Source organism: Scleropages formosus, unplaced genomic scaffold (assembly GCF_900964775.1).
Source record: "Scleropages formosus unplaced genomic scaffold, fSclFor1.1, whole genome shotgun sequence".
Classification (NCBI taxonomy): Eukaryota; Metazoa; Chordata; class Actinopteri; order Osteoglossiformes; family Osteoglossidae; genus Scleropages; species Scleropages formosus.
This window is the reverse complement of record NW_021641043.1, coordinates 76,410-86,744: the sequence shown is the minus strand read 5'-3', so window position 1 is coordinate 86,744 and position 10,335 is coordinate 76,410. Positions and strand designations below refer to the sequence as shown.

The 10,335-nt window shown below is 41.1% G+C and overlaps 2 long non-coding RNA genes across 2 annotated transcripts; one reads left to right on the top strand and one right to left on the bottom strand.

The window, feature by feature from the left end:
- Positions 1 to 929: 929 nt before the first annotated feature.
- Positions 930 to 3,158, top strand: LOC114909756 (uncharacterized). Its single transcript, XR_003797382.1, has 3 exons — positions 930 to 1,367; positions 1,443 to 1,534; positions 3,124 to 3,158. It is a non-coding gene; the product is annotated as an uncharacterized LOC114909756 (long non-coding RNA).
- Positions 3,159 to 6,581: 3,423 nt separating this feature from the next.
- On the bottom strand, positions 6,582 to 8,657 carry LOC114909758 (uncharacterized). Its single transcript, XR_003797384.1, has 2 exons — positions 8,628 to 8,657; positions 6,582 to 6,927 (listed from the first exon to the last, which is right to left on the bottom strand). It is a non-coding gene; the product is annotated as an uncharacterized LOC114909758 (long non-coding RNA).
- Between the last annotated feature and the right edge of the window lie 1,678 nt (positions 8,658 to 10,335).

Below are 10,335 nucleotides of genomic sequence, written 5' to 3'. Positions count from 1 at the left end.
ATATCCGATTTTTTGCTAGCTGGTAGGTTAACGTTTTTTTTAGTTCTGTTTTGTGCTCTGCTTTCATCAGAAATTCTAATGTACTATCAAACCAAAGTACTACAAGTTGTCTATGTGATAGTTAAGTTTAGCTTTGAAAGCATAATTTCTAAATGCTGTAACTAGTGATTTCGTAAAAATTACAGCTCATCAGAGAAATTACACTTTGCTAGAAAATATTCCACCAGTGAATTAAGAAATAATATAAGTTAATAAACAAAAGAATTATTGCTGAAAATTGTCTTCTCTCCTAATAGCATGGCTACAAATTGCTTACTTACCAAAAATGAGGATCCTTGGACAGGGTTATACCGAATTTACGTAACGCGCAGTACTGTTACAAACCCTTGATAGTGAAAAAGATCCCCACCTCCACGACACAAAAAAGCGGGAAAACGTATATAGACATGCGCAGAGAGAACAGTATGTCGAAAGTTCATTGAACAGTTTTTTCAAATTACCTTTAATTGAATAAAATTTACTTGTTTTCAATATAGCAAGTACATTTTTAAATTAATTTAAAAACATCTGTAGTATTAAATTACACATTAAAATCTATAAATTAAAAGTTCCCAAAAGCGACTCTTTCACGATGTGAGTTCTTCTTGCATACATCTACTATGCATACCGAAAATTTCGAAATGGTGGGCACAAGAAAACGCGGGGATGAGATAATCCGAGTTTCTAGCTGGTAGGTTAGGTTATTTCTTAATTCACTGGTGGAATATTTTCTAGCAAGTGTGTAATTTCTCTGATGAGCTATAATTTTTACGAAATCACTTGCAGCATTTAGAAATTATGCTTTCAAAGCTAAACTTAACTATGACACAGACAACTTGTAGTACTTTGGTTAGTACATTAGAATTTCTGATGAAACAAAGCAGAGCATAATAAACAGAACTAAAAAAAACGTTAACCTACCAGCTAGCAAACTCGGATTATCTCATCCCCGCGTTTTCTTGTGCCCACCATTTCGAAATTTTCGGTATGCATAGATGTATGCAAGAAGAACTCACATCGTGAAAGAGTCGCTTTTGGGAACTTTTAATTTATAGATTTTAATGTGTAATTTAATACTACAGATGTTTTTAAATTAATTTAAAATGTACTTGCTATATTGAAAACAAGTAAATTTTATTCAATTAAAGGTAATTTGAAAAAACTGTTCAATGAACTTTCGACATACTGTTCTCTCTGCGCATGTCTATATACGTTTTCCCGCTTTTTTGTGTCGTGGAGGTGGGGATCTTTTTCACTATCAAGGGTTTGCAACAGTACTGCGCGTTACGTAAATTCGGTATAACCCTGTCCAAGGATCCTCATTTTTGGTAAGTAAGCAATTTGTAGCCATGCCATGGGTGTGTAATTTTTTTTTTTATACTTAAATACAGTATATGTCTTAGACTTAACGTGGTCGGAGCTGCTACCAGTGAAGGTTGTGAAATGGTGGGCACACGACGCGGGGACGTCGAGATATCCGATTTTTTGCTAGCTGGTAGGTTAACGTTTTTTTTAGTTCTGTTTTGTGCTCTGCTTTCATCAGAAATTCTAATGTACTATCAAACCAAAGTACTACAAGTTGTCTATGTGATAGTTAAGTTTAGCTTTGAAAGCATAATTTCTAAATGCTGTAACTAGTGATTTCGTAAAAATTACAGCTCATCAGAGAAATTACACTTTGCTAGAAAATATTCCACCAGTGAATTAAGAAATAATATAAGTTAATAAACAAAAGAATTATTGCTGAAAATTGTCTTCTCTCCTAAAAACTGGCATTTGTTGCATATTTCATATGTAAATAACGAAAATTTGGACTTAACATCTTCACAAGTAAGTGACCTGATGTGAGTCACACAGGCATGTTGTAGACACACAAGTTAGTCATTACTAACTGGACAACTACATTTTCTTTGTGAACAGGCTTGCCCATTTAGCTAATTCCTGTTCATTTTTAGTTTATTTCAATTGCAGGCTCTTCATGTCTAATCTTGGTGTAATGTGGAACAGAACTTTTTGGGGATCCCATATTGTTTTAGTAAGTGCATTTAACAAACACTTAAAAAGCGATACTGATGGCAGCAGTATTTCAGCGGTCATTCAGTTTAAAACAATGTTTTAAACCACATGTTGGCGCAGCCATCTCTGCGTTTGAGAAGTGGTAAATAGATTATACTTAACGGAGGTAACAAAGTACACGTTCACACCATCGGTTTGCTTAAACCGGAAGGGGAGAACATTTATTTACATACGTGCTTCATCAGAACACATCACGCACAACAAAGGTCATGTGATCGATACTTCACCAACATGAGAGCACACTGAATAGAATCTCCAACACCACAACTCCATAGATCTGCAACAGCTGCGGATAAATTTCTGTAATTGTGTGGTATCAGTTTTTTCTTTCTTTATTGTTACCACGGTTATGGTACAGCAAATGACCATTAAAAAAAAAAGCGAAATTGAAGGAAAAATATATAGGGAAGAAGGAGGAGCTCAACATCAGTAAGTCGTCATCTTATAATTCACACTGAAGTGCTGTTTACATTCATGCTGAAAAAGTACCGGTACACATTTCTTTCATCTTCTTCAACTTTCAGCTTCTTGCTAGATGTGGTTCTGTGTCTTTGTTTTTCCTATAGTAGTATAATGGCTAATTGCAGCATAGAGTCAACCTGTCACAGGTCATGTGTAGACAGCTAAACTCTTCATGTTTTGAGTGAACTGTGAAAATGTTGTACTGAAGTAACAACATTACCAAATATTGATTTAACAACATTTTAACGGCACGGCATATGAAGCTCAGAGTCATCGTGGACAATGATGGCTTTAAAATGGCTTCTTCTAATGGCTTCTCCATTCGGGAAGGCCAGAAACTTTAAAGGAGTTTCACAGTACAATTTGCCAAGCATTTGGAATTGAACGAGACTTTGGTATTCAGTTCGTGGATCCTGACTTCAGTAATGAATTCATGAATGTTACATCAGTACAAGACATACGGGACAGAAGTACAATCAAGTTAGTGTACATCATGCTGAGTGATGTGGGTGTGAGTCCATCTTCTCCATTGCAAAATTGCCCCAGCACTTCAGGATCATCTGGAGCACCAAGAAGAGGCCCAACATCTCCCAGTGTGTCCTCATTGTCTTCAACAGACTATGATAACACCATCATTCAGGGACTGAACCGAGAGCGTGTGCATGACCGCGTGAGTTCTCTATTCCTTGCTTTCCAAACAATGTACAGGTGCAGCATATACATACGATACAGTGTGATGGATAAAATGAACCACATATTAGCAACAGCTACTGTACACACTCAACATTTCAGTTTCACCAAAGGGGAGTGGGGGGGGGTATTCAAAATGAAACTACGAAAGTAATAAATGTGAGTATTCTTAAATCATTGGACATATGATATGTTTTCAGATAAAGTATATAGGGACATATAAGTTATGTTAAAAAAGCTATGTAAGATACAGTGAAAACCTATAAGCTCTAGTAAGCAAGCTGCTTTTCTCTGGTAGTCCAAGGGCTGGTTTAAGGAAAAATGAATATGTTTTGCTGGTGTTGAAAGCTCATATTAAAGATTACATTATCATAGTCTACATGGGTTTATATTTGTGGAAAGTTCAGACTTACCAGTGTCCTGGGGTGGTGTCTGCAGCTCCCTGTTTATAATGTCCGTATTGCTTGTATGAGTTACTGTAGGTGTATTCTGACTTTGTGGGTTATGCCCCCGGGCCCCCCATTCCGTTCGGGTTAAACTGGTGGTACGAGTAGGGGTTCACAGATTGTGAGTAGGTCTGGCTCTGATAGTACTCATGTTGGCTGTGCCCCGTCTGTCCTCTGTAGAAACCCATATCTGTGGCTGAGAAGTCGGGCAAGGTTGGAGAGTCTTTGGATGCAGGGTGGCAGCTCATAGAGTTTGGGATGTCAGTCAAAATGCTGGCGAGCTGCTTTTCAAAAGCTGGTCCACTCATTATTGGTCGCACAGCATCTCCTCCTTCCTGAAAGCAGACGGTCCGAGTGTGCAGTAGATAGAGAAGGGGAAAGAGCAGTAAAGCAGGACCAAATCCTTCAAAAAACTTCTCTGGTGAAATTCTCTGTGCAGAACTGCATGCACTGGGGCAGCACCCAGCCGAGTAAAACTCTTCGTTATCGAACACTGGGTGGATTCTCTCTTCCTTTCGGCCCAGAAGAAGCCCCCCCCCCCCCGGTAAAACAGCTCTGTGTCTCCTCCCCTGCTTCAAGCACACAGCACACACAACACACACCATCTTGCTGGTGCAATAATTTACTGGAATTATTGCCTTTCTATCTAAGGTAAATTCGTGTTCACCCGTAAGATGCACATTTGGTTTGCGTTGAGCATACAACTGTAATTGAGCATAACGCTTTTTGGAAAAGGAGCCAAAATATCATTCTGCCGACACATTATTTATATTAGTGGGATGACCTTTTCAGTGTGAGTCACCCTGCTACCATGGCCTTCCTATATTGAGTTAATTGTCTGTGACTTGATATGTCTCCGGAACCTATTCCCTCGGTCTAAGAGCTCGGAACAGAGTTCCGGTGGTGTTGTTGAACTCTGTTTTCTCTGAGCATATTCGGTGGAACCTGATGAGTTGGGACTTGATCAATCCTTGGAAGGTGCGTTTGGGCTGGAAGCTGGATTTGTGCGGTAGACAGTGTGTGTCAGTGCTTTTAAAGTAAACCTTGGTCTCGAGTGTTTTAAAGCCACCTTGAGGTTTACTGTAATGGACTGTGGTGTCCAGGAAGTTTACTTCCTGTGTGTCTCAGTGTTGTTTTATTGTTATTTTGGAGTGGTGTGTGTGTTCATGAGTGTGTCAAAATCCTCGTGGCCATGGTGCCAGACCCTGAAAATGTCACCCAGGTATCTGTAGCACTGGAGTGGTCTGTTTGGGCATTTCATAAATAGAGTTTTATCCCAGTCTGCCATGTAGATGCTCGTGTAGACCAAGGGCAAATTTTTCTTTTTTTTTAAACCCATTGCTGTCCGCTGTATCTGTAGGTAGACTTGTGTGTTAAATTCAGAATTATTCCTGATGACACTGATTTCCAGTAATTGTAGGAGTTCAGTGTCTGGTCCATTGTGGTCTGGGTACCTTAGAATGGTGTTCTTTACTGCTCTCAGGCCCAGGTCTGTTGCAATGTTCGTGTATAGGCTGTTGATATCACTGGTGAACAGAGATCCTACACTTCGCAGCTAGCCTGTCTTCCTGTCATGGCCTCTCCATCAAAGTGGGAAACTCGTTCATTTTGCCTACTTCCTTAGCTAAGAGTCTGGGAGTGATGCTTGACTTAAGTCTGTCTGCGCTCCATTCTGAGCAGCATGATGAAATCTCGCGCCATTACGTCAATCATCCCCTTGTCCAGCGTATCCGTGCTGTATACGCTACCTGCCCATTGGTCACTTAGTAGCGTTCTTAGTTTTATTTCTTCTGCTTCTGTTAGGAAAAAACGGACTATATATAGGGTTCAGTGCTATCCACGGTTTCAGGCATCCAGCGGGGGCCTCGGAACATATCTCCTGTGCATAAGAGGGTGCAACTGTCTCTTTACGCACTATATTTAATTGCACAATTTTATAACTTACAGTAATTTATTGTACTTTGAAGTAGTCTTTGAAAATTACTGTGTGGTGTGTTTGTATTTATCTTTTTTTGGTTTATTGTAGTAGAGTTTTCATTACATATGTGGGTGTTTTCTTACCAATTTAAAATTGTTTTTTATTTGGTGTATTTGGTTATTTGCATTGTTTATATATCGTATCAAAATGTCTAAATGGGGGAGATGATGTGAAAAGAGAAACATGCAAAGAAAATGATAGGTAAGGTGTACAGCAACACCTTGGGAACAGGCCAGGGAACCGCCTCTCTTGTGCAGTAGAGTTGCCGGACAAGTTTATTTGTGTCTTTTTGCCATGGGGTATGTTTTTTTTTTTTTGTGTGTTTTAAAGATTCCATCATGTAATGTTTACACTGCAGAAACTCATGGACATAGTCAGGAAGCAAGGCAAATGGTCAGACATCAAGAACAAACAACAGGGAACAGGATAAATGCTGTTAGCATAGCAAAGCCAGATGTCTCAACGAGATGTGTGGCTGAGGAGTGTCTTCTAAAGACAAGTATGCTGATTACCGTCAAGCGTTTAATCGGAGCCAGGTGCTGCCGATTGTGGTGCGGGTGGGGATGTGACAGTTTTATTGTAGATGTTTTAGTAGTGGCATGCCACTTTTTGTTGTTTATTTATTGAGTAAAGATTTTTAAACCGTTTAAGCGATGGATGGGGAAATTTTCTGTGCCGCACTGGACAGTTTGTTGCACCAGACACTTTTAATGTTCTGGTAATCCACTCTGATCCATGGGGGGGATGAAGGTTTCAAAGATTTGAACCTTGGGGTGCGCTTTTAATTTGCTTTAAGTGGTTCCAATGTTCTCATAATCACCAGCAGTTTGTGCTGAAATCCAGCAACTGAATCCCTTCATTCTCATCCAGGGTTGGTTTTTTTTTTTTTGATAGCCATATTCCAAGAATGAGGAGTACAGGCTTTTTTCAGCATGTTATTAATTACTGGCATTGTAATGACCATTGGAGGCAATATTCTAAATGACCATAAAGGGCGCAACTTTGGACAAACCCAGCTCTATTCGCCACACCTGTATTCAATCGAAGTCTTTAACAGAGTGAAGCAGAACAATAAAATTCACCTCAGGGATTGGTTCTTGTCCTTTACCCTTTGGATCTCCCCCATGGCTCTTTGAACCACACCCGCAACAACCGACTGGAAGAGTATCTGTGGTCAGCGTCCATCTGAATTGGAAAAGCATCTCCTGGTAAACTACTCCAAAACGATACATGGATCTACAGAAAAATATCTGAGTGAAGTATTTACGTGAGCATTTTAATAGCAAAATGACAACCCATTATTTACAAATTACTGCAGCTGATCTAATGTTTTTACCTTGTCATTGTGGAATCTCACAAAAACTTCACACCCCTCCTCGCACTTGTCCTTGATCCTTACTTTGTTCTTGCCATCTCTTTTATATCTTCTGTGTCTGACTTTCTAACCCTACCTTGGGTCCTCAAAATTAGCTCCTGCCCCCCCAGTGGATATCAGCTCTGTGTTGCTGATAGAAAGGCTGCACTTGCATGCTAAATGGTTTTCTCTGGAAACCATGACAAGCATTAGTAAATTTAAAATTCACACACGTACACGTTTTCAGAACCGCTTGTCCCATACGGGGTCGCGGGGAACCGGAGCCAACCCGGTGACGCAGGGCGTAAAGCTGGAGGGGGAGGGGACACACCCAGGACGGGACGCCAGTCCATCGCAAGGCACCCCAAGCAAGACTTGAACCCCAGACCCACCGCAGAGGAGGACTGTGGTCCAACCCACTGCGCCACCGCACCCCTACTAAATTATAATTCACTTCTTCCAGACTCACTGTGCCAGTTCTCTCTGAAGTTCATGTAAGGTGTGTAAATGTTCATGTGCTATAACTTTGAGATCATACCTGTTAAACCTTCACGCAGCTACTGCTGTACTGTAACAAATGTTTATATTAAATATATTGTTTATATAAAACTAGAAGGTGATTAGGAATCATCAATATTCAGAAAGTTTTATGCAGCTATTTGTGCAATGTACATTATTTTATATGGTGGAAAAAAGCTAACTTAAGAATTGCACATCTACATGTGTATTTCTTTCTGCTAATACAATATGTGTATAAGTAAAACTTATCTTAGCTTGAACAAATGCAGCTGCATGGGAAACTTCTGTAGAATAAGTGAAAACTTTTTTTTTTTTTTTTTTTTTTTTTTTTCTTAAAAAAAAAAAAAAAGGAAATTTCCCAAATTTGGTTGGGAAACTTGGATTTTGTTTTGGCTACTGTTTTGTTTAGTGTGGGGTGTGTGGTATGAAGTGTGGAATTGCAGGTGGTTTTATTTTTAAAATTGGGTTATTTATTCACCTGTCTAACACACCTTTAGGCAGTGTACTATATACAACCACATCAACAGTCAGAGCATGTTTCAGTTGTTTGGTTGTGGTGTGATGACTCTCCCCACGTGGCTTCATTGTGAAATTGCAGATGGCATTGAAATTTTAAAATTAGGTTGATTGCTGTCTGCAATCACATCAACAGTGAGAGACAATACAGAAAGGTCGCCCGGTACAGAAGGACCTCAGTCTTACCCCCCAGTCTCTGCTGCAGCGCCTGGAGGTTTTTGTAATCCTCGAGAACCCAGGGCTGTCCCTCGCCAGGTGCATGTCGGTTTGTTCACCAGAAGAGATTGTAATCCCCGTGTGTGTGTCCATTTTAAGACTGCTTGCTGCCATCATGTCCCTTTGTTGCACTCAAGCATCAAATCTATTCTGCAAACTTACCATTTTTCACCTTTTTTTTTTCTTTTTCAAATAGTATTAATAAATATCAGTAAATAGCACAATGTTGGGCTCAACTATTCGGAGTGGTAGAGACAACAACATACACAATCACATCAACACTGAAAGACAATACAGAAAGTTGCCCGGTATAGATGAAGCCCAGTCTTACCTCCCTGCCTCTGTTGCAGCACCTGGACCAGGTCTTTGTAGTCCTCGAGAACCCAGAGCCGGCCCTCAGCAGGTGCGCGTCACTTTCTTCACCGGCAGCGATTGTAATCCCTGTTTGTCTAGGGCCGCCTTCTCTGCCTCCTTCAACGTGTGGACCCGTGCCGGTCCGTGCGATGCTGGTGACGGATGCGTTGCTGGGAGGTATGTAGAAAGCCTTACGTATGCGTGTGTTTGCCTGTAGGGGTGTCTAGTTGTGGGGGAGAGGTGGAGCAAGAGTCCCACCTGTTGTCATGTTATAGTTGCTTTGTTTGTGGTGTGATGGCATCCCATCGTGGCTTCATTGTGGAATTGCAGGTAAGCTTAAAATTTTAAAATTGGGTTAATTTGTTCACCTGTCTCGTCACGCATTTAGGCAGTGTACTGTACCCAATTTTAAAAATTTTTAACCCTACCTGCAATTCCACAATGAAGGCACGAGGGGGATGCCGTCACACCACAACAAAGCAACTATAACATGCTCTGACTGTTCGTGTGATTGGGTTAATTTGTTCACCTGTCTCGTCACGCATTTAGGCAGTGTACTGTACACAGTCACATCAACAGTCAGAGCATGTTTTCTTTAGTGTGTGTGTGTGTGTGTGTGTGTGTGTGTGTGTGTCCATTTTAAGACTGCTTGCTGCCATCATGTCCCTTTGTTGCACTCAAGCATCAAATCTATTTTACAAACTTGCCAAGTAACACAATGTTGGGCCCAACTATTCAGAGTGGTGTGTACGTTGCTGTCTGCAATCACATCAACAGTGAGAGACAATACAGAAAGGTCGCCCGGTACAGAAGGACCTCAGTCTTACCCCCCAGTCTCTGCTGCAGCGCCTGGAGGTTTTTGTAATCCTCGAGAACCCAGGGCTGTCCCTCGCCAGGTGCGTGTCGGTTTGTTCACCAGAAGAGATTGTAATCCCCGTGTGTGTGTCCATTTTAAGACTGCTTGCTGCCATCATGTCCCTTTGTTGCACTCAAGCATCAAATCTATTCTGCAAACTTACCATTTTTCACCTTTTTTTTTTTTTTCTTTTTTAAATAGTATTAATAAATATCAGTAAGTAGCACAATGTTGGGCTCAACTATTCGGAGTGGTAGAGACAACAACATACACAATCACATCAACACTGAAAGACAATACAGAAAGTTGCCTGGTATAGATGAAGCCCAGTCTTACCTCCCTGTCTCTGTTGCAGCACCTGGACCAGGTCTTTGTAGTCCGCGAGAACCCAGAGCCGGCCCTCAGCAGGTGCGCGTCACTTTCTTCACCGGCAGCGATTGTAATCCCTGTTTGTCTAGGGCCGCCTTCTCTGCCTCCTTCAACGTGTGGACCCGTGCCGGTCCGTGCGATGCTGGTGACGGATGCGTTGCTGGGAGGTATGTAAAAAGCCTTAGGTATGCGTGTGTTTGCCTATAGGGTGTCTAGTTGTGGGGGAGAGGTGGAGCAAGAGTCCCACCTGTTGTCATGTTATAGTTGCTTTGTTGTGGTGTGATGGCGCCCCCTCGTGGCTTTATTGTGGAATTGCAGGTAAGGTTACACTTTTAATACTGGGTTAATTCCTACACGTGTAAACATGCTTTTTGGCAGTGTACTGTACACAATCACATCAACATTCAGAGCATGTTGTAATTGCTTTGTCGTGGTGTGATGGCGCCCCCTCGTGGCTTTA